Raw genomic sequence first — 24699 nt, 5'->3', positions numbered from 1 at the left:
AAACATTTATTTCCGACTATTCTTTTATATTACTCTAACAAATTGTAATTGAATTATATTGCTCGGAATATTATTGTAAGAATTTTATTGTGCGTTAAAAGTTTAGATTTGAAAACAAAATTACATAGGTATCCTTTATAAAAGTGTGATAACAAAAGATTTACATTCAGGTTTGAAATATAAAAAACCAAAATATAAAGTACGATAAGGAAAAAATATTTATTTAAATACTTAATAGCCGAAATGTCAATTGTGTATTAAATTATAAAACACATTTCTTGTTATGCTTGGAACATAATTTTAATATCGAGAATTTAAGAGTTATTAATTATTAATATTGAAATTACGTATTCAAGCTTCATTGTGCTCGACTTGAATAAGGTTTTAACGGCAAATTTCTACTCCCCATGAGAAAGCGTTGGGAAGAATTTCTAATCGGATACTATTTTCGTGGACCAATCAATATTCAACACTCCAAATAAATAAGAATAATATTAATAAAAAGCTTTAGTTTATTGGAGCTTTAGTTTTATGTGAGATTAAATTGGAGCTATGAAATTGCTTTTTCACCATATTTATCCTTACATATTATAAAACAAAGTCCTCTACCACGTCTGTCTGTCTGTTTGTTCGCGATAATCTCAAAAACTACTGCACGGATTTTCATGTGGTTTTCACCAATAGATAGAGTGATTCCTGTGGAAGGTTTAGGGATATAACTTATTATGTTTTTACCCAATAGAAGCCGAGACGGGCCGCTTATGTTTCTATAAACCGAAAAAAGTCTATGAAATCAGTTACAATAGGGTTCGAAACATGAAAGCTTATCATTATGACCAACGCTTCAAATTAATATCCAATGTACCGTGTCGCTTTGATAAAATTCAATATTACCATTTTAGGCAGGTAGTCCCTGAGAAGCGGATAAACGAAATTTGTTATGAAAAATACTTTTCTTGAAGCGAAATGAGGCGCTCGGGACGACAAGCTGTGTATAAATATACCTATTATGTATATAATACACTGACTTATAGCGTTATAAGTCAGTGTATTATATACATAATAGGTAAAATTCTTTGGTAAGATCATTTCTTTAAGATTTTTTTTTTTAATCCCAGATTCAAAAGGCAAATTTATGAAAATAAATGTAGTATTCGCAAAAAAATGCTTTGCGATGTTACCAATAAGTAGGTATTTTAAGTTATACAAAACTTTCGTTCCTATACTAAACTAGAAAAACAAGTGGAAAAGGTAGCTGTCTCCGACTGGCTGATAAACAGAGCATATTATAAAAACAAATACAAATGTTTTTCCCACGAATGTACCTATTGTGTAGGTGAATGTGCAAAAAGATTACAACCAGTTACATTTTTTTATTATATGTACAATGTAATAAAGTTAATCTTTGATGTCGTGCCATTGACGTCGCAAATCTGTAAATAATTATTATTAAATCGTTTTTGTTTTAAGAGCACATGAATGTAATTGTTTCAGTATGATACTGGGTACTAATCCTAAATGTTTATTTGCAATAGGGACATGTAAACACAATAAACTAAAGAAAATGCCCGAATAAATCTATGTCAATGAAATATTCACTGATGATACGTTTAAACCTTTTATTCGGTTTTATTTGTAGTTTAAGTGAAGCTTTTGCCTCATAGGGGCTGCACTTTTGGTGAAGTTGAAAAGTAAACTCTATTACATGCGGTGTAGTGATCAGATTACGGGAGACCGACATGCGTAACAGTGTATCGATAGACACAGGGTTAATCGGCTGAGAAATTAGAGATCGGAACGAGGCATCGTATGTGTATCGTGTGTGTTTAATTATTCACCCGAAAGCTCATCGCCCAATCGATATTTTAATATATATCGATTTGGAGACTTCGTTCGTACTATTATGTTCAAAAACTAGTAGTATCTCAGGAATAGGTATAGCAAACTGGAACACAAAGCACAAAGTGAAGACTTTGGACTCAGTGTGACACAAATCAGACATTGACACTGTTCATGAATTATCTATGAAATTTCTCGTCGAAGAATAGTATTTTCTACCTTTCTGATAGGTATGTCAGTGAATGGGTACCTACCGATAATTAAAATTAAAAAAAAAAGAAATGTTTGACGAGGTTTTAAAGTAACTTAGGTACAATCAACACAGATCCAATGATGAATCGTCATGAACATAAATAATAAAGGTAAGTTTGAGCCTTTTGAACTCTCTCTCTCGTCATCCTTGTTACGTCTGAGGCTGTAAAACTAGAAAGTCTTCAGCATGAAAAATAATCCTTACGACTTTGAAGATTCTGCTGTAATATTGCTACCAACATGCTATTAGGTTGCGTTTAGGAATTTTATTGTTGAGTATCAGCTGCCAAGGCTTTATATCCCTTAGTCGCCTCGTACGGCATCCACCGAAGGATATGGAGTGGTGCTATTCTAAGTCGGTATATTCTTTAAATCAGATAAGATCTTTTAAATTTCTCAGTATGAGAACCAAACAGGTCAAAACAACTACAAAATGTTTCTTAATTAATTTAATTTTCTAGATAATGAAGGCATTCCAGCATTAAGGGTTAATATCCATTTAAATGAATATAGACGGGGTAACTGATATTAATTTCTAGTTAATCGTAAATCAAAACTTACCCAATAGGGTTTTCAAGATTAATTAATTTGGCGTCTTTTATTTTATAATCAATGTTCGCATCTTCCAATACAAATTCAACTTTTCTATTAAACTCACTTCATTGCCTTGCCATTTTACACTAAGTAAATATCGACGTAAATATAAATCGATTTAACTGTCTTGATGATACATCATTCCTCTATTGATTTCCCTATTTCATCATAACACATGCTGTTTTGTTTAATATTTGAAAATGTAATAAGTTTCACATTTTATCTAAACAATAAAGCTAAAACAATAATACTCATATTCAAACAAAATAATTATTCAACTCATTTTTATGTACTATACAGAATAAATATATTTTCATTTGAAATAGAATTGACACGAGTTTCGGTCATAGCTATGCTGTGCCGCACTGTCGCTCCGTTCACCTTTGACTTTTGTATGCGCCACAATAAAAATAAAAACGAGGATCCGGTAGAGCGAAACGAAATACCAGCAACGGTTCCGTATGGATTTATTTTAAATCAACAGGTTCTTATGAAAAATAACAAGATTTTTCATATTCACTAATAAAATAGATAGATAATTCATCAAATGGCAAGTATTTTATTTTAATGATTTATCAAGAATCTAAGTAATTTATTTTCAAAAATTCGCTCACATATTAACCCTTTTTTTTTAAATTATTGTGTCATTCAAATTGTCGTTCGCCATATTTACCAAAGACTACAGAGTCTTTAACACTGGTCCATTTTATTCTTTTATCTTGCAAAATTTTACATTACAACATTTACATTATAACCTTTTATTGATTTTATACTAAAACGAACTAACGACACTTATCAAGAAAGAGCACTTAAAATAACTGAAATATTACGACGTATAAAGGGACTATCGGGACCACCAGGGTTTAATTTTTACAACTTTTTTACGAGACCCTAAAAATATAGAAGCTTGCCCCACTCAGCATACAATTTTACGTTTCCAGGCTATGCTAAGCTGAATTCATACTACTTTAGTTGCAATCACATCTTGTACCTACTTTACAGAGCTGGGCTTTGTTTGTAATACCATCCTATAATATTTTATATTATGAATATTTTAGTTTTTTTAAATATAATTGAATTTAAAAGAATGTATTGAGTACGCCTAGAAGTCAATAACAAAATATGTGACAGACACATAAATAATTAATACATTATTATACACACATACTATTATGAGTAATATGTAACTATGTACATTATATAATAAATAAATTAAGATATATGGCTATAATTTATTTAGTTTATTACTCTAAGTAATTGTTTTATTGTTAATTCATCATAGGTTCGCATCAAAAAAGTATTGTAATTATTTATTCTTTGACACACATAGTCTAGGAGGCGTAAGTAACATATGAGCCTGCTGGAATAACAAGTTACTCCATCGATTCTGGAAACTTCTCGATTAAATCGACACACTAGTTAATCTTCTAGGTAGCACCAGTCAGATACTTCATAGTTCAATAGTTTAACGTGGCGCCGAAGCCATTAAATTCCCTATTCGTTGGGGTAATATAACTAATAGTAAACGACTGTACTGCCAATTTGTTTGAATAGGAAACAGATTCTGTCGTCTTATTTTAGGAGGCAATGAAAAGAAACAATTAAGTTTTGAAATTTCAACCTCCGGAAATAAAATCAATTAAGCAAGATAAGTTGCTTTCCGCGTAATTGAAAAAAAATGCGCGATTTTAACTCGTTAATTTTTAAAGTGTATTTAATTATATTTTCCATTTACAAGAAAAAGAAAAATTTTCAAATATCATGTAATCTAACTAACCTGTAATGTAACACATCATATATGTAAAAATCTAACCTAAGTACATTTTTATTTTCAAGTTATCAGCACGAAGCGGAAATATTTTTTTAAGATTATTTAATTTGGTTTCCGTGAAACCTCAATTTGGCTGACTCGTTTATCGCCGTTGTAAGGCCAACGAATAACAAGACTTAGCATAATCTTCACAAAAAATAATCACGCCGTCTACTTTCGCCTCTGCTTACCTACTTACGTGATATTTACCTTATTTTTGCATTTTATTAAGATCACTTTTAATTCCGTATTCTGTCTATGAACATGTCTTTTAAATTTACTATTGGTTCATTTTTATGTAACTAATCACAAACTTCTATATTTATAAGTCTGTGTAACTAATGCTAAGGAAAACAAAATGAAAGAATATTTCAATTGTTGATTTTTCTTACTAAACCAAATAACAATATAATTTTTTGAAGAACAATTTGTTGAAGTAAAAATATTTTTATATACTTGTTTAATTAATTAAGGAACGAATGAACTTGAATGCTCTGTTTAAAGCTCAATTGCTTTTCCTCCTGTCTCGCTCCAGAGTTACGATTGCAAATAAATTTAAATTTGTTAAACAGATCGTTTGAGAGAGATCTTCTATCTTCCAAAGTTTACTACAAAATTGTCTTTAATTGTATTGTCAAATTTCCAAGTATACAAATAAAATAGCAATAATATGTGATAAATATCTTCTGTGTCTTTCAATCCAAGTGAAATATCTGTATAGGTACTATAAAATAATAATAAGATAAGGGATGAAGAAGAAGAAAACAGCCCGTGTGATCTAAACCGTAAAAAATTAAATGAACAAATTTTTTGAGTGTTTTTCTCGGCAATGATAGTTCCAAAATATTAGTATGAAGAATTAAGATAAATGGACAATATTCTACGGCACAAACTAAGCACTAAGCTTGTATCGTATGTGCACACAAGTCTTCGATGGATATAATATTTTTTATACAAAATATCTGAACTGATTACATTCTTAGAAATTTCCTTCTTGCCTTTGTTTCCGAGTAATATAAAAAGTCATGACGTCGTTGCGCTGGTAAAAGGTTTTGTTCTGTGTCAACTTACAGTTGGAAGTGTGTCAGGGCGAATGTAAACTGGGAACTTTGTACGCGCTTTGTGTCTGTGTTTGTGCCCGCAATGTCATGTGTAGGCTCTGCCAACTTAATGGTAGTTTAGGTAATATCAATTAGTATTACATAAATAATGGCTTACATTTTTTTACCATAAATGAAACAAAGTGAAAAGCACGATATCACCCCAAGATAAATCATGGAATAAAACAAGATTTCTCTAACCAATTAACCGGCTAATTGCAGAATTAAATTATTTTATGGAAGGAAAATTCGATAAATAATCTAGAAAATAAATTTATCTAAATATATCTAGTTTCAAATAAATTGCATTGACTGTTTTATTCCATTCATAAAACGTCTATGAATCTAGTACGCTGAAGGTTTTTATAGTTTGAATCTAATTAGTTTTATGTGCCGCGAGAGTAGAAACTCGACTGTTAAAAGTTTTTATGTATAATGCACTAGTTTCGTTAGAAGTCAAACACATTTAAAAGTAATAAAACGTTAAAGGTACTTCAAATTTACATTGCAAATTGATTTTTGCCGTTTCTTGTCGTTTAGCAAAACTAATTTCACCCACACAACGATATTTGACCCTAGAACTACTTGTAATCAAAACCAAATAAACTCATTAAAGCATTTTCAACTGCCAAAGCGAAAGTCAAACAAAATAAAATTCGGAATAAACGAGTTGTAACAACATGGTTAGCCAAACAGTTTTCGAGGGACAACATTTTAGTGTTTTAACATAGGTTGGCTTAAAAACGTGGCTTTGAAATGGCTTTGTTCTCTTGAGTAAATAAATAAAACTTGCTGTTACATCCTCGCTTGTGCCATCTATTTTCTACGAAAATAAAACAATACTTGGTCTTCATAGGCAAACATGTTATAGAAAAATATGACACTTACTAATTGCGGTTGGCATGAGAGAACCTAATCGTACCGAACATATCAAAATTTATATAAAAACTAGTTCGTTTTACGTATAACAAAATCGTTAACCTTCCATATAAAATTTTAATCTGGTCGATACGATTACTTTCTCAAAAAAACATGCCAATCCCGGGAATGTTCCATGTAAACCAAGTGCAAAACCAGCGAAGCGTGCTCACCATATTCATCATTGGAGAGCTGAGGGCTGCGCTCTCTGAGCGCATAATCGGCGTCGTCGACGGGCGCCGCCGCGCGCGCCCCGCACCAGGGCACGCAGCAACGGAACACCCCGCCTCCGACCACCTTGGAGGATTGCGCGCCCACCAAGCCAACGCCACTCCCCACGCTACCCGTGCACACACCCCACCATACACCGACGTGATCACCATTCGCAACACACTGCACTTACCAGTCACGTCCAGCTTTCGAAGACACTACCACTACTCAAAGATCAGTCTTGAAGATTAGCTTAAGATATGTCAGTCGAGAATCTTAGATAGAAAAGGGAAGGACAGGGAAAGTTCTTGAAGAGTACAAACTTAGCACTGTCTTCTTTGTACTTATTTCACTACAACCGTTTCAATATTGTCGTTTATCACTATTTGCACCATACTTTCACTTTAACCCATTTTCTTGATTCACTGGATAACCTGAACAAATTATAAACACTGTGAAAATAATTACGGTTTCCTTTTACTATATACTATCATTTCACTCGTAAACATGTTAATTAATTATATCAGCTCATTTGCGTCTATCGAGCGAGTTCAATTACTCTGTAAACCATAATTCAAGAATGCCATAATATTTACAGTATAACAATGTAATTGGTGGAGTAATACAAGCAAAGCTGTTAATTAACATATGATTAAGGGGCGATTCCGCCAATGTATTCGAATTTAATGACAGTCGTTGATCAAAGCACATTATACATACGTGGTCGAGACGTTTCGTAAGTATTCGTTGGCTGAACGCCAGGCCAATGCTTCTTCAGATATTATCACCTCAAGCGCTCATCTTGGGTGACATTGGAATAAGTTTCGCCTCACCTAATTTGAAAATTATTTATGAACGTTCGCGGCCAATCAACATGCTTTCTGCGGAATGGATCTCGGGGGTACGCAGAACACAGGGGCGGGAGAAATGTCGGAATTCTAAGTGGTTTGCCGTTGTTTGGTACATAATCTTAATATATTATCATTTTAATATTCCACGGAGTTTTTAGATGATTTTATCGTGGCACCACCAAAAAAAAGTTACTAATTACAGTATGAAAACAACTATACAAAATATCTACGGGCTACCCTATTACGGTAAAAAACAGGAAAATAATTCATGCTAATATTCCGTTATATAAACTATTTCTGCATTAAAGCGCTTCTGTGGACTAAAAAGACCATACGGCGCTTATATGCCGTTATTGCCGACAACAATTTAACCAAAGAAAATGAAATTTCTGGCTTCCATGTAGAATCCTCTTAGAATATAATGTGTTTGGCCTCTATTCTGTGTAATATCAAAGCTGAGATAAACACCTAAAGTTCTCACGTTATTTCACAGAAGCCACATACTTAGCGTGACGACATGTTCACATTAACTATTACGATACGATGTTATTTTATGTGAGGTTGGACTTACTTTTTAACAAATCTGTCATCTATTTGTCTAAAAGATTTTAATTCCTTTAAAAAGAAACTTTGTTTTTCATGAATATTCATGTAAAAAGAATATATTTATTATTAGGAATATATTTAACGGAAATGTTTAAATAGTTTCATTTCCTGTGGAAAAATTACCACTCAACATAATAGTGAATCTTTATTTTTATACATACCCACGTCAGAGTTTATGGACATTTCATAACAACAGTCCTGCATTCGTCTTTCAAAATGATAACTTTATATATTATGTATAACTCGAGAACTGTCTATATCTCATTTAAGGGATTTCCCAGCTTCTTCCTTTGAGTCCGCTAGAACTCGAGAACTATGACGACATCAAATTAAAAATAAAGTGCAAATGAAAACGTCACCTCTGGTAGATAGGTGCGAAAAATTGTACATTTTTATCGTGTTTACCAACTAGCAAACAACCTTCGTTTTCTCCGAGTCATTTTTAGTAGTTATATATATAGTCATTTTCAGTTTTATAGATACGTATCACCAAAAGTTATACATTTAAGAATGAATTTGGTAAAAGATAATAAAATCAAATTATAATTTTAGAATAATTGTAGTTTATTATCCTTATTTTATAAAGCACTTCATTTTATTAATTTCGTATTCAATACCAAAATTTAGATAAATTTTAAGCTGGGATTACGAGATTTGTAGAGCTATAGTATAATTCGTGTCTAATCCCGCTCCTCCTAAACTCCGCGATGTGACAGCCAAATCCACTTTGGCACTAAGAAGGTATTCGTTGAATTCGTTCATTGCATAGGAAACATTTTATTGGAAGGCGCGGGTAGGTAAAGCAATTTGAAAAAAGACCAAAGAAATGAGATTTTGATCTTCGGGAAACTCTTGCTTTCGTTTTATCTCGAGTAGGTAGAATGGTTATAATGTACGTATCTATTTGAGTTTAGGTTTGTATTGTTCCTATTTTTAATGCCCTATTTATTTGTTCATACGAAATTTAATCAATATCAGTTCATATAAAATAATGACGTCACAAAATGTTGGCGCCTGGTTGGTGTTTTCGCGATTTCCGGTTCGCAAAAGCTGGTCGTGTAAATAAACATAACCACCACAAAATAGTCTCCAAAGGCCCCGAGCAAGGTTAATGTAAACATGAAATAATAGTCATTAATATAATAGTTTATACACCGTTCCTTCGGCATCATAGAGGACGAGCCGGTCAAGGTTCTTGTAATAAAAAATAGATCAATGACAACTAATAAGTTTTGTCACTCTGCTAAAGAAAGCCGAAACAAAGGGCCGGCCGCCTAAACGTGATATTGCTGAAATGACAAATCAAGAAAATACGGACATCAATTTCCATGAAAATTTATCTGAATCTTTATTAAATCATATGATACATACGCTTAGGTGTGTTCTAACATCAAATATTTGCTAGATAAATTTCAATACAACCGTTCAGTTTCGATGTAGATAATTATTTATTTTTTCACGTTCTTTGTATTGGCGTTTCCTAATTTACTACTTTCCTTGCAGCACACTTAAACAACAAGCCAAATGTGTGCAGATAAATACCCGGATTGTTTGGTCGAGTATACCCACCAGCATCCTGCCTTCCACGAGTGAATAGATAGAAATAACCGAGGACGTCTGTACCCAATACATTTATAAGCGAACTGTGTCAAATAGCTTCCTCGTGCAGTCAAAATAAACTGCGTCCATTGATTGAATGGCGTATCTACATATTTTAATCATTGATACGTAACAATAGACGAATAATGGATGGGTATAATAAGTACATTGGGCGCACCGGTAATGGACCGACAATATTCAGGGTTATCACAGAATTTTTAGTATCGTAGTTTTTTTTTATATTATGATATTCTTTTTATTTTCTTTTTTCCTAATATAGCGAGATTAATGACAATGGTATGGTGAAACTATACGTTAATATATAATGACTTTGTATGTTTCTACCATATATCGTTTAGATAGACCATGGAAAGAAAAAGTTATGTGACTGTTCATATGTAATTTCATACTGTTCGTCACAGATATGTTTCAACCCTAAATCCAATCAATTACTACTAGTTGAGCGGTCGTAGAGTTCAATTGTGAACTTATTTTCGTAGCGACGAATCGACGACGTCAAGTCAATAAAATGATGCCGCGTATTCTCTATGAAAAATGTCGAGAACGCTGTGTGGGAATGCCCACTTTTTCGTACCTTTGTTAGGATCCAGACACGAACATAGATTTTACTTAATATGGGAATTAATCTTTTTCCATGTAACTAGCTCTTTTGTGCTTTCACCGAGAATTCTCCATTGAAATTCGTTCCACTTGATTTTAAGTCTTATCAAGGTTTTATTTAGGTCCCTAAGAAAGAAGAATTAAGAGAAGCAGGGAAACTGATTTCCATACATAAAAAATAAAATCTCCTCCCTTTATGAAGTTCGGTTGAAAATAGCAGAAATACAAACTGTGCCATTTAGGTGTGAGATTTAAGTACATGTTAATTATCTCTGAGTTTATGATTTCACTAGTAATTTTTTTTTACTATATTTGTTCTTTCAACTGTCAATATCTAATATTATCCCTTTCGGAATTCGATATAAGAATAAATGTTTGACACGATCAAACGACATGCTACAGTGAGCAGCTGCGGCGACCACCCACCGAAATAATAACAACCGCCGCACATCGCAATAAATGAACTATGGAAGAATGACTCGCCTCACTTTGATCGTAGCGAATAACCAAGCCCTCAAATGGCCAAACCTTCAAAACCCTTCTCGTTCAAATTGCGACCTTATCACTCAACCATAAGAGAGGTATTATTTCCTAGCCTAATTTCCAAATTAAACCTGAACATTTAGGAATATTAACATTTAATCTATTAGAAATTCGAACATTTTATAGTCATTATCACCGCCTACATAAAAGGCCTCTGCTAAGTGAGTGTTACTTCATTAATAATATTATTTGAGATAAGTTAGCGTCAGAATACATAATGATAATATGTGGAGCATAGTCTTAAGAGATTAACATATAAGGCATTGTAAACATTATTGTAGATAAAGACCAAATGAAAGGTAATTAAGACCTGCCATAATCGCATAAATCTTGTTTTATCTAGCAGCGAGCTAATTTATAGATAAATCCCTAAAAATCAGGCCAGTTAAACTACTCGACGGTGTCAATAGATTAACATTTTATTAATTAGTCGATAACGACGGACATATTAACAATATTAAGAAATGGTTCGTTTATTTTCATTCGCCCTTCTCCTGATTTAGTAAACATTCAACAAGTTGCTCGTGAAATCAATAAAACTCATAAATATATATATATATATATATACCTTAAATGTTTTACTTTTCGTTTCATTTTCAATTAAGAAGTCTTCGAATAAGAGTATGAGGAATGTTTACACGGTTTAATGCTTCCGTGTCAGGAGGACAAACATTGGTTGGTGTGTAAAGTGTGTAATTTCGTGTAGTACTAGGCCTTGTTTCTTTTATGTAATTACACTTTACACATCACGTCGGGTAAAGCGCTAATGCGTGTTTTTTACCGCGTGATATTTAGATTAAACTGTTATCTCGTCGTGTCGTAAATCCAAACAAAGATCGTGTCGCGCAAAATAATTCTTTGCATAGCAGAAACCATAACAAACAAGGACCACGAGTGAATCGATAGTATACCACTGTTAGGAAACGCAAGTATTTCCACTGTAAAGTGTTTTGGAAATCGGAAGCACTGTCACAAAACAAAGTCCGGACGCGACGCGGCGCACCGGCGGTGGCGAGCGAGTAATCCTGCGAGCACTGGAGAGGAGAGCGGGTCAGCTGAGCGCACAAAAAGGTTGCTCAGCAGTGCATCTCACACGAGCCCCGCATGACACGCGGCGGACGAGGCGGCGGCGAGCGGCCCCGAGCGTCGCGACGGCCGGCGGACCGCGACTGGAGCGACGCCGCGCCGACCGCTCCGGCTCACGAGCGAGCGGGACAACCATACCTCTACGCTCCATCTGCGATTCTAGCCCTTGAACCCTCCGGCTTGATTCTCATTTACCTTGTTCGCCGGCGGTCACTTATGGTTTTGCACCAAAGGGTTTTCACCCCGTGTTTCGTAGACGCTGGAGATAGAGATGCTGCGTAGCCTTCCTATGCTATGAGTCGTTTTGATGTTATGTCACTATTGAGCGTGTTTCTCCGTTGTTTGGCCGTGAACGTGTTAGCCGAGCCTTCAGAGACCGTGATGTATGTCGCGCGGCATTCACGTGACGTGTGGTGTGGATGTCAGTCAATTTGTTGTTTCAATTTAATGTTATGATCTGCTTTGACTTGAGTAGCCATACAATAAAGGCAATCTGGTAGTAGTATTTAGAATTCAAATTAATGGAGTTATTTGGATGATAAATTAAAATAAGTTATTTGGATAAAAATCTCATAAATATATGTGAGAGCATATTTGTTACTCAACCAGGCTAAATATACTAAACGATGAAATTTGATACACCGATAGAGTATAACCTAAAATAGTACATATAAAAATAAGGCGAATTAGGGCTAAAAAATATTTTCCCTAATTCGCCTTATTTTTAATAAAGCGAATATTTTTAAAACACAACGTGTGAATTCTAGGTACTATAAAAATGTATAGAAATAAAAAATAACTCTCTCTAACTATTAACTCCTCCATGAATTAATAAACGCAACAATCGCCTTCGCGTTGGAAATATTATTATTTTCTATGATATTCTACCATTGATATAATATTCAGCACGCGAACTTGAATGAGTTAAAAAAACATAATTGTATCAAATGGCTCGCTAGATGTAACCTTGACATGCAATTGTATAAAACTACACATTTGCGTTTAAAAGTTAAAATAAGGATCTAAAAAACATTGTTTACAATCTTATGAAATGAAAAACTTCAATAGTCAAAAAACTACATACTTAATTCATAATATTTGTAGACTCACAAGTTAATATCTCGTAGCATCGTAGCAGTGCTACAAAGAGGCAGATAGTGAAAGTTTTTGTTACTGGCTACGAAGTGCTACAAAGCTCTACGAACGCACATATTATGTTACCGATGCCTATTTTTATCAAAATAATTAAATTTTAAAAATTGTGCTTTTGTATTTATTCACTTATTTACTATGGCTTTAAAGATTTTTATTTTTCAAAAGTATATTTCTTAATGTCATCTACTGAAAATAGTGTTTCAAAATATTTCCAAAACATTTGTTGTATTCTTGACCCGTATTATGTTGTTTCAAATAATAAGTTCTTCTCATGTCTATATATATATATATATATATATATATATATATATATATATATACTATTATATTACAATATATATATATATATATATATATATATATATATATATATAAGAAGAATAAGAATTGTAAAAAGTACATTTAGATGTTATATAATTAGACATTCGCATTATGGTAGATGTGAAAAGCCCATTAAAGACTCTTTTGAAACATATTGGATAGACCCGTATAATAAAGCTATTCGGGAACAAAGTCTGCAACTGATCAATTATATGTAAATCCAATCCATTTACGATTAAATCGAGATTACACAAGATTTGCATCAACAAAGTCGCATTCACTGCATCTGTGCATCAATATGTCTCAATTTAATTGATTGACTGATTGTTTTTTACAGTTGTTCCATATATTTTGATAGTATTTTTGATAGATATCTCCTAAGATACCTTGTCTTTTTCTTTCTTTTGTATGTTATAGCTAGTTTGAGCCATATATAATAAAATTATAAAGAAGGCTAAAATGTACTTAAACTTAGATTAGAAACTGTTGAAAATTCTATAAATAACTAAGTTTAACATACGATTGCAAAAGACGTTGCTGGTCTAAAAAGGTAGAAATTAACATTGAGAAAATCTTTTATTGAGGAGTCTTTGTGTCTTTCGACACCTTTCGTCTTAGAAGATTTATATGAGCGCCATTTTGTTTGGCACATCTGGGTCATCCGAGTCAATGGTTCTTTCCTAAAACGTGCGTCTCAAAATTAAACGAAGTTTGTTAGTATGCCTATAGAAACTGATTTATTTCATAAGTAAATAAGTCAATTTCATCAATTTATTTGTGGACGTGCTGGCTTGATGTCGTCAAGAATGATGTGCGAGTCAATGGTTCGACAACTAACGAACGATAAGATAATATAAGATAAGATAATAAGACCCTGTAAAATACAATAAAAAGTAGGAAAGCATGCAGACCTGGCTGAGCAGAAGCTAGGAACAAACAAGGACATTCCATAATAACTCTATTGATGGTATTGTCGACCGTTGCGTTTGTTTTTATTAAATATACTTAAAGCTTATATTGATTAAAAACTTTTGTAAATTGTAAAAATGAATACAAAACTTGGTCCTGAACTTTTGTATGTTCTTTCACCTTATAATTGTGTATTCAATGAACTTTTAATGAATGTAAGCACGAACGCACTACTGAAGTATATTATGTACATGTGCATACATTAGTCTAAACATATACATTATGTTTAGACTAATGTTAGTTGTCTAGTGAAGAAGATGTATGCGTTTGTAGATATCGCGGCGCCTCTCACCGATCAATTTGCAGCCAAATCGATCACTATTTATATCTGAATCTGACCGAGGCCGAATGACCGAAATAAAAAGTGTGTTTTGGTCGCTGTGTTCTAAATTTTAGGATAAATACGAGTATCATAGGTTTTTCCTATTTGCACTACATCAGTTTCACTGGTCGAAATAAAGATAAAAAGTCCCTTGCGCAACAGCTGGACCCTAACGGCTATAAACAATGATAACGAATAAATATCAAACACCCAGGTCAATTTGAAAACTGTACAATTCTATCTTGACCCCGAAAAATAAAAAAAATACGTTTTGTAAGATTCCAGACCAACACAACGTCTGCTATAGCCTAATTAATTTTACAAAAAAAGCAATTATCCCCGTACACACACCCTACGCGGTTGTTTGAAAATATGAAATATTAAAGTGACATCGGTACATATTCTCGCTTGCTCTTTCATTCCATAAGTATATTAATTAATAGATGTAGTGTCACCAACATAATAAAATGATGTCCTTGCCGGTCGTTTGACGTATACTTTAATTTGATTGGAAGCTCTAGTGATGCACCAATTGGATACAATGTCATAATGTAATTTTTCAATCTATCAACTTGAAATATAATATACTGAAATAAAATTGTGTGAAATTAACAAGATGTAAAATAAAGTCCATAATTCAAGGAAAAACTGAAATTTTCGAATAGTATAATTAACGTTACACAAATGGTATCCTTGTCGTCTATAACTACTGGTATAAGAAATATAATAAGTACGAAAATCTCAAATATTGGCTAATTATAAACGCCACCGGAATACCAATGTATAAGCATATATAGTCCATACTATGTATATATGGACACTACCATTGTTTGAACGCGTTAATCTCTAGAAGTTTACACCAATTTATCTTAGTATACGTTGACTGGAGCTGAGTCCATAAGGTCTAGAATGTTAATTAACGTTTACTGAGTAATTGATCGAGTCGCCTCCTGTAAATAAGATAATAAATTCCGGAGCGAGACCAGACGTGACTACAAAGAGAACAGCGGAAATTGGACGCAAACTACATTTTGCGTGCTGCATAATTCATTTAAAAGCGACTTTATTGTAATCAATTTAGCTGTAAATTTCCTGAAAATATTTTTTGGATTTCGCTTATAATTATTAACAATAATTTATTAAAGTCAAAATGACGGGACCAATCTTGGAATATGAAAACTAAATATTGTAATTTTTACTATCTCATTACAACCTATATTAAAATGTCCTTATTTGAAAGAGATTTAAGTTAAATGTTTTGTCCCGCTATTTTGTTATCGAAGTGTGGAACCACATTGAGAAAATTAACTGGAGTAAATAAATAACTTAAATAATTACTTATTGTTCTAACATGACAATCTCGCCGTCACAGCAAAAATGCTGAATGTTGCTATAGGCTGCAATTCAAAGTGAATATATGACTAGAGCATTAAAATCTTCAATATGTTTTTATATCTGTGATAGAAATAGTAAAACCTTACTTATGAAGGATACATCAGATTATTTAGCTCTTGTAAATAATAATATTCTCTATTCTTTCATACACGCTTTCAAAACTAAATCTCAAGAATAATCACTACATTTGAGTTATTTTATTGTTGAAACTTTACTGATGCATTTGTTATATAATATTCCCAAATCAAATATATTTATATTTACGTACTAACACATCAATCTGTCGCGCATGGAAAATCGCACAATTGTCACCACATTACTTAGGAGTCAGCAAGATGTATAATATGTATTTAATGCTTATATCTATGTAACGGCGACTTATAGCATTTATCTAATCACGTTTTTCGCTGCCTCTTATAATGATTAATGAACTTCCAAACACGATCAAAGCTAATGTAAACAGGGAAGAGCTCATGAATAAATATTTATCCGTCAGCCGTTTAGGAAACCATATTGTTATCGGTTATTATTGTAGTTAGACCAATAACTGATATTATACGTCAACAAAATTACAGTTTTATTTTAAATTGTAATAACATGCATGATACATTGTCAACTACATAACTGGTTTCCTCACGATGTTTTCATTCACCGGAAGTAAGAACTTATAAAGAAAACTTATGTGGAAACCAACTGCTATGCCTGAGTCAGATTATGCAGACACTTCACCGCAGGCGTGCGTATTTCCCCATTCCATTTTTGCCGATTCAAGATCTATCTGGGGGCACGGCAGTACCCCCGCCAAGTCGATAATTGAATTGACAGTCGAATACTGTTTGCCTAATTACGGACAATACATTAACGATATTTTTTGTATTCCAAGGCATTCGATATTTAACGTCAAAAGTTTTCGAATACAAGACGCAGCGAACCAATCACATTGCGGTATGGCCACATGTCACGTCACAATGCCATATTATGATTGATTCACTGCGTCTGACTTCAAAAACTTTCGACGGCCGATATCGAATAGCTAAGTCGTACAACGGCATCAATATTCATCTGATAACGTCTCATAGGATTTCAACTAAATGCAATTACACTTATGATTTAAATTCAGTGCTCCCTTAAGTACCAAATATTTTGTACATCATTTTATATTTATGATAATACAATTTGTGACAAATTAATGGCACACACATCATACAATCGTCAACATAATTTCTATGAAATGTTGCTCGCTCGATTTGCATTGGCATATGACATCCTGTAGACGGGAACTTGTAGCCAAAATGTCTCTTATGATATATGTTTTTTGTAACTGACAAGAATTATGAGTGTGTCGATTATAAGTAGCACAAGCTGTTATTCATATTTTTCGTAACAGGAATTTAAATATACATTTATACACAAAAAAAAACTTTCATTTGAAATCATCTTTCTACGAATAGAAATACCTCTTTAATGCCTCAAATTGATGTCTTTAAAATTGTTGCTCACAAATTGAATATTTATATACATTTGAGTTAACATTTAAAAATAATTCATTATTTAAATTAGATAATTCATACTAAGTTTCAAGAAAACTATACAAGATATAAAATGCAATATGCTGTTTGTTAATTTTAAACTGTCGAGTAGTATGATGTATAACTCGTAAGTTCATTCTGTCAACTATTTCTATAAAATGCTCGTGGAAAATTTCATGTTTTTTCAGCAATTCTCAGACTATTCTTGCACGATTCGAATGACAACTGTTTGGTCACATCAATTGATGCGTGACGCACCCTAGCAAATTTATTTTTGTCCCGTTTGTATGTTTCGTCATAGACAAAGACAACGTGACAACGACCTCTTTATAGTTTGATTGACGGGAGTTTGACGACAAGTTAGCCAATTAAGCTAACTTCTCGTTAAATATTTACAAGTGACTAATTAGTTAGTCACTATAGTCTTTCTATATATAAATAATATTTTCCAAATATCGACTACGAAAATATTAAACAAACTTGCCCAATACAGGTGAATCCATATATTACATCACATATAATATTTTGGCACATACAAAATGTTAGCCATATGTCTCTTCATACTTACAATAATTCATAATAATTGTCTCATAAATTCTTGTTTATTGTTATTTATTGCATATTACATTAATCAACCAAATATTTCAAAATATCTAATGTACTATGTGATAGGAGAATATATAAATATATGTTTGCATCGTGTAATATAGAATCGGAACGGGCAGAAATATTCATATAATTATATCCATGATTTACGTATAAAGGCGGAATTCAAATGCCAGTAGCTTACACACTTGCGTGCCAGCTTGCACGTACCTGTACCTCGCATGCAAGTAGAAGAGAAGATTTACTGGCATGCAATATGAAATCAAATCAAATCATTTATTGCTTCCTTAATGTATCATACAGGTCTTTGTTTACAATAAATAGTAACAATTAAGGACCGTGACGGGCGCTGCAATGGGAGAAGGGCTATATATATTGTGAAGTTTACGTTATTTGTTATTTATTTTAGATTTTATCGCGTGTTTATTTTATTTTATTTTATATGTTTATATTTAGGTATATTATTATATTTATTTCGATATATGTATCATAATAAGTTAGTTTATTAATAATAAGTTAATAAATGTCAAATTTTATAAGTATCACATATTTTTGAAGGAGTCGCAGTGTGTGTGAAAGTATTAAAGGGGCGCCACAGACACCGGAACGCTTGTTTTCTAGCTTAGTCTTAGCCCTACTAATACTATCTAACACTATCGGAAATAGTTCACCAAATATTGACGGATTCGGCATACATTGCTGGTTTCTAATTGAAATAAAGAAAGGCTCTCAATAAACAACGCAATGTTTATTCATTCGCGTCAACATCTGTCTGAGCATATAGTGATATATATATATGATAGTGTGTAAGTTCAGCGATAGTGTGTAGCAGGCACAATGTATTCGCTCGAACCAGCTTGCACATGTATTTCCGCCTTATGTGGATAGGAGACTCTCCAAGATGTCTATCAACAATTTAGTGGAATTCGGGCAAAGATAACATTATTAACAGAGTGTCCACGTTGGCAGAGCAAGCGGTATTGACACACCTGCACGAACACATTAATAATGCTTAATATATTCTAGGTTGTTGCATTTATTTGCAGATACCACTGAATTTTGCGGTGACAGACATAATAGCGCTGTGGTGTAAAACACACGTGTCGTCCAAAGACATTCCGTTTATTTGTGGCTCTATAAATGCGATATATTAATCAATAAAGTATTAAGTACCTACTAGAGATAAGCGTATGTAAATGTAATAAAATGTCGGACTCGCGCACCAAGGGTTCCATTATCTATGAAAATAGCAAAAAAGTAACATTTGTTGCATGGGATGCATGCCCCGTATGAATAAATATTTGATTTGTATTAATATTTTCTGTAATAATATTTTATTATGTTTTTTCTATTTCTTATTATAGCGGCAACAGAAATACAAAACCTGTGAAAATTTCAACTGTCTAAATATCACGGTTCATGAGATACAGACTGATGACAGAATGATAGACAGACAGATGGACGGACAGCGCTGTCTCAGTAATAGCGTTCTGGTTTACCCTTTGGGTATGTAACCCTAAAAACAACAAGTCAATTCTAAATATGAAATATACAAAATTACATTTTCTTATTTTCGGGTGCTGCTATTACTGGTGTCAGATTTTATTCAAGTGGCCTAAAGGCAGCTGACATGACTTTTACGACTACCTACCTCGTTTAAGGGCAACTACATTAATGTTTCAATCGAAATTTCCTCTATGACCTTCTCATTGAATTACATAATAACATGTAAATGAGGAGCTCAATGGCATGGTTAGCGCGCTCGGACTGTATAAGACGGTGGCGGTTAAGTCACTCTCACAATCGTCATTGGATGGGTCACCACAAATATGTTATCTCGAGCTCCTCCGTGCTTCGGAAGGCACGTTAAGCCGTTAGTCCCGGTTGTATTTGCAGTCGCCCATACTCTTTATCCATCCATATGAACGGCCTGTGTCCCAACAGTGTTGTCCCAATGTTCTGTGATGACATATTATGACTATTAAAACAAAAATATTTTGCAAAACTAATTATAAATAAAACTGAATGAAGTAAATGAGCATACGTGTAAGTATAATTTTATATTAAACAGTAAAACCGCAACATGGATAGAACGATCAAAATGTTGGATATTTTAACCACAACTTTTACATATTGGTATTTCCAAATAATAGAGTGGCTATCGTTTAAAATGAATCAACGACAATATTTTATATTATAACGAGAGATAAATAATTCTGAGAGTCTTTCCTCTAACTTTTGTACACTTTTCCTCCCATATCAAACATCTTGCGATTATATATATTTGAGAATATAAGTCTTTATCAATCTATACTAACAATATAATTATTATTTAAACCAAATTTTGTACTAATCTACGTCAAGTTAAAAAATATATATTATAGTCAAACTCATAAATACAGGCATAATTATAAACAATCTAGAATGTAAACGTCCTAATTAAATTTTTAGATATTTGGTAGAATCAATTAATTTATCCGCTATGCGTGCTCTATGGATGTATCGATTCTATCTGATATTCAATTTATAATTTCATTAGTATTCAATATTTCACGGCAAACATAATTTCAGACCTGTCAGTTGCCACTCAATGCTGTTGACTCGATACGAGTGTTTATCGATAATCGAGTAATTTTATCGATTTTTTTTAAATGTTATTAATACATATCGTCTTTAAAGTTTACTATTCATCATTACATAGTATAATGATGAGACTGTCTGTCCTTATGAATGCTTAGATCTTTAAAACCAAAGTTTAAAAAAGTTTTAAAGTGGGTTTTTAATGGATAGAGTGATTCAAGAAGAAGGGATATATTTACATATAACATGCACAATATTGTACCCATGCGAAGTCTTATGGGATTATGACGAAATCGTGTCTAGATATGATTCATACCTAAGATTCATATAAATATTTTAGGTATTTGTGTATCCGAGTTAAGACTACATATAGAAAAACGAGTATCGCTGGTGTTTACCATCGTAAATCTTGGCAAAGACCTCTTGGCATCGGTATTTTACACAAAGCTTAAATAAATATAACGATATGAGCGAAATTTTAATGCAAATTTGTGGTAGGGTTTATGAGAAATAATAAATAAACTTGTATCATTGTATGCGCATTTTTCCATAACACTTTATATTCTGTTTCAAATTAATTTATTATATTTGCAAGCATATTGGCGGGCGTCTCGTCTAAGCAAAGTAATGTGTCGTTGTTTTGTTAAAATTGTTGTTTCTTTTCAGTTCTCTCTCTCCCTCTCTCTCATATGAGCATTTTCCCAGGTTTCGCTTTGCTACTGTTACATCTCCACTTCCCACGATATCTTTTAATATTAAAAAAACAATGTGAGTAGTTTGCGATTAAAGTGTTTGTGTTAAACAAATCCTTGTACAATCCACAAAGAAGTTTTGTTGTTGATTAATCAGGAAAATTAGGCTTTCGTACGTGTTACACACATTCTTACTACATTCGTGAAACTAGCTAATTGTATAGTGTGATGTTCGAGTTATTTTTCTTCATGCGTTTTATTTACTACAAACTCTCAACGTAATTTGCTTAGAAACCAAGTAAACTTGCATTGTTTATGACTTTAACGTATCTGTGTACCATTTATCATTTCTATGTGTGTCACAACTCCCAAACGGATAAACCTGAGTCAATCAAGGTACTTTTTATTTGAAAAAATATTGATTCGAGATTATTCTAAGCCATCATTTAATGTGTGATTTCATAATTCGTACCGGAGCATCTAGTAGGTAAATCAATTACTAATTGAACACTTCGCTTTCTGTCTAGACTTAATAACATTCATAACGTTACAAATAGGTAACGAATATTGATTGTTAAAGTTTTGAATAAATCATCAATGCTCGGAGTTTCACATTCAATAGATTGAATATAGATCTCTGTACTTTTATTCACGCCCACAATTCAATGGATGAAATCGACCCTTTGTTGCTAAACTATCTTTCGCATTTATAATATCATTTATTAAAAACTTCTTGCACTCAACTAAATGCTAAACTTAACTCTTATCTTAACTAAGTATTGTCTGCCAATTTACCTTTGGAACTCTTGGAGAAATTGTTAGAAGATAAATATTATGAATAGGTGCTTTTACCAGCTTACTATATACTTACAACAAATAAAATCGCTTCCCGCATCAACAACAATATCAACACACATATGTTGTCTCTAGCATGTCAGAGATGACTAAACATGTAATACCTACCCACAGAAATTTACTTTTTGTAAAATGTTATGGCTGCATAAAGCAATAAAGATCAATAACTGATCCGTTCATTCATCTCGGTATCACTCGGTGTTGCTGTAATTTGATGTGGTATTTACAATTTTAGCCAATTTCTTCCAGATAATTTACAAGTGACACAATCAAAATGAACACAATTCTGCAACTAGCGGCATACCTGTCGTCAAACTGATTATATTCATGTTACCGCTGATTACATTTCTGGAGTTGTCGTAAACATACCACCCAATTTATTAGGCGAGACGTATGGAAATTAAACTTGCGGGATTATTTAACCGCTGTGGTATTTAACACAATTTGACGACCTTTGTAACTTAATAGTTATCATGCCGGACTGGTACACTGGAGGTCCCAGATTTGATTCACTTTGTCGGGGTTTTATCGTGGTTTGGATAGTAAATAGGCACTAGGCAGTAGGTAGTAAAGCAAGTTTATTATAAAACTTAAGGTAAGACCCTTATTAGGTCTGTTCTTATTATTTTATTTAATATTTATATTCTTGCCTTGCTAGCTTGATCGTAATGTTTACGCGTCAAAGTGTTCGAGCGGATTTAGAATTTTAAAATTTATGACAGTAGATCCAAATGTGCCAGCGCAGGTGAAATACATCGAAAGAGATTCCAAACAAAGCATAAACTTTTCACTCAAAATTATCCTTTTCAGGTTTAACTGAATTTTAAATGTTAATCTATAAAATTGTTATTATAACGAATAACTTATATACTGAAATAACAAATGTGTACATTTGTTTAAAATATCTGGGGATTCTTCTAAAAGACATGATTGATTGAGCTTAGTTTTATGACGTCTAAACTAAGTCGACGTTTAAACTAAGCTCAGTCAAGTTTTTAAAATCTAAACTTGGGTTCGCTATTTTCGTTTGTCATTAAATCGAATTTCATAAATAAATATCAGAAGTTGTTCCTTAAACCTTCACCATAATTATCTTCCCTCTTACTTTTTCATTAAAGTAAAAGGGAAGAAAACTTTATTCGTCAAAGTTTCCAGCCTGAATTTAGCGAAACCTCGAAATTATTTTACTTGTTATTTACCGCTCTGGCCGTGACAAATCATGATTCGGGGATTTGCCACTTTTAGATATCTTTACCTTACCTGTTTATCTTTTCTTTTCATATAAACTGTTAAATAAATTTAATATTAATACAAATATTCTTAGTACTCTTTCCCGCCCCACGTTGGCTGTCGCTGTGTGAACTTAAACAGAAACATTCGAAATTTTGAAGGATCTCTTGATGCCGGTTACACACTATCGCCAAACTCGGACAGATTCCGCCGCGAATTATTGAGTAGTTTGTATGGTCGTTTTTGAAAAACCAGCAATGTATACCGAACCGCCAAATTTTGGTTAACTGTTCAGGGATAGTGTGTAGCCGGCATGACAATATTCCACCTTCCACTAATAGACGACCATGTTGCTTCACAATGCAAACGCAGATATTCTAATTATTTACTCTGCGAGCAGATTTCTAAATAAAATACTTGCGTTTCATAAACAAGAAAATAATTATTTTGATTAAAACTGAAGTAAGAAATAAACATGTTATCATTAATAAGAAATTTCTGACTTATTATTACAGTCGGTTGTTGAAACATTAATTCATAAGTCTTTATTAATATTTCTGATACTTACAATAAAATGATGTCATCTTTATCGCCAAATTATACAAGGTGCCTACGTTACCTGAAAAAAGAAAAATATCTATCAAAAATACTGAATAAACATACTTACATTGAAAGGTTGATTATTTTAAAATTCAGATTCTTAAACAACAAAATTATACAACTTCTTACAGGCTAATGGAAATTCGAGAACCGAAATTAAATAAGTATGAACAGAAGGGAGGTTTACAATTTTACAAGCAAACCACCATTTTATGTTTATGTCATCATCTAAATGAATATTAAACTTAATTAACACTTAAATGATACAAAAAAAGTTTTGTGGTGTTGTCTGGAGACATTTTCCTGTATTTTTTTTAAAGAAATATAGATGTTTCTGGGTTACATTATGTGTCTCAATTAAAGAAGAAACAAACTTTTGTTATGACATCTTAAATTACATGTTACATTACCTAGAA

General features: G+C 32.7%; 1 protein-coding gene across 3 annotated transcripts in view; it reads right to left on the bottom strand.

Moving 5' to 3' along the window:
* dnc (dunce) overlaps positions 1–24699 on the bottom strand; it is a 334918-nt gene that overhangs the window by 262292 nt on the left and 47927 nt on the right. The window contains exons 1-2 of one of the 3 annotated variants that reach the window (XM_053746313.2): positions 11855–12108; positions 6687–7157 (exon numbers count right to left, since the gene is read on the bottom strand). The exons of 1 other annotated variant lie outside the window; for it this stretch is intronic. The gene's annotated coding sequence lies outside the window, so the exon portion shown is untranslated. Of the gene's footprint in view, positions 1–6686; positions 7158–11854; positions 12109–24699 lie in introns of those variants that run through there. One more of the 3 variants, XM_053746314.2, reaches the window with a different exon arrangement.

The sequence above is a fragment of the Plodia interpunctella genome, chromosome 6 (genome assembly GCF_027563975.2).
Source record: "Plodia interpunctella isolate USDA-ARS_2022_Savannah chromosome 6, ilPloInte3.2, whole genome shotgun sequence".
NCBI classification, from domain to species: Eukaryota; Metazoa; Arthropoda; class Insecta; order Lepidoptera; family Pyralidae; genus Plodia; species Plodia interpunctella.
The sequence above is the reverse complement of the archived record's forward strand: the minus strand, read 5'-3'. Positions and strand labels throughout refer to the sequence as shown.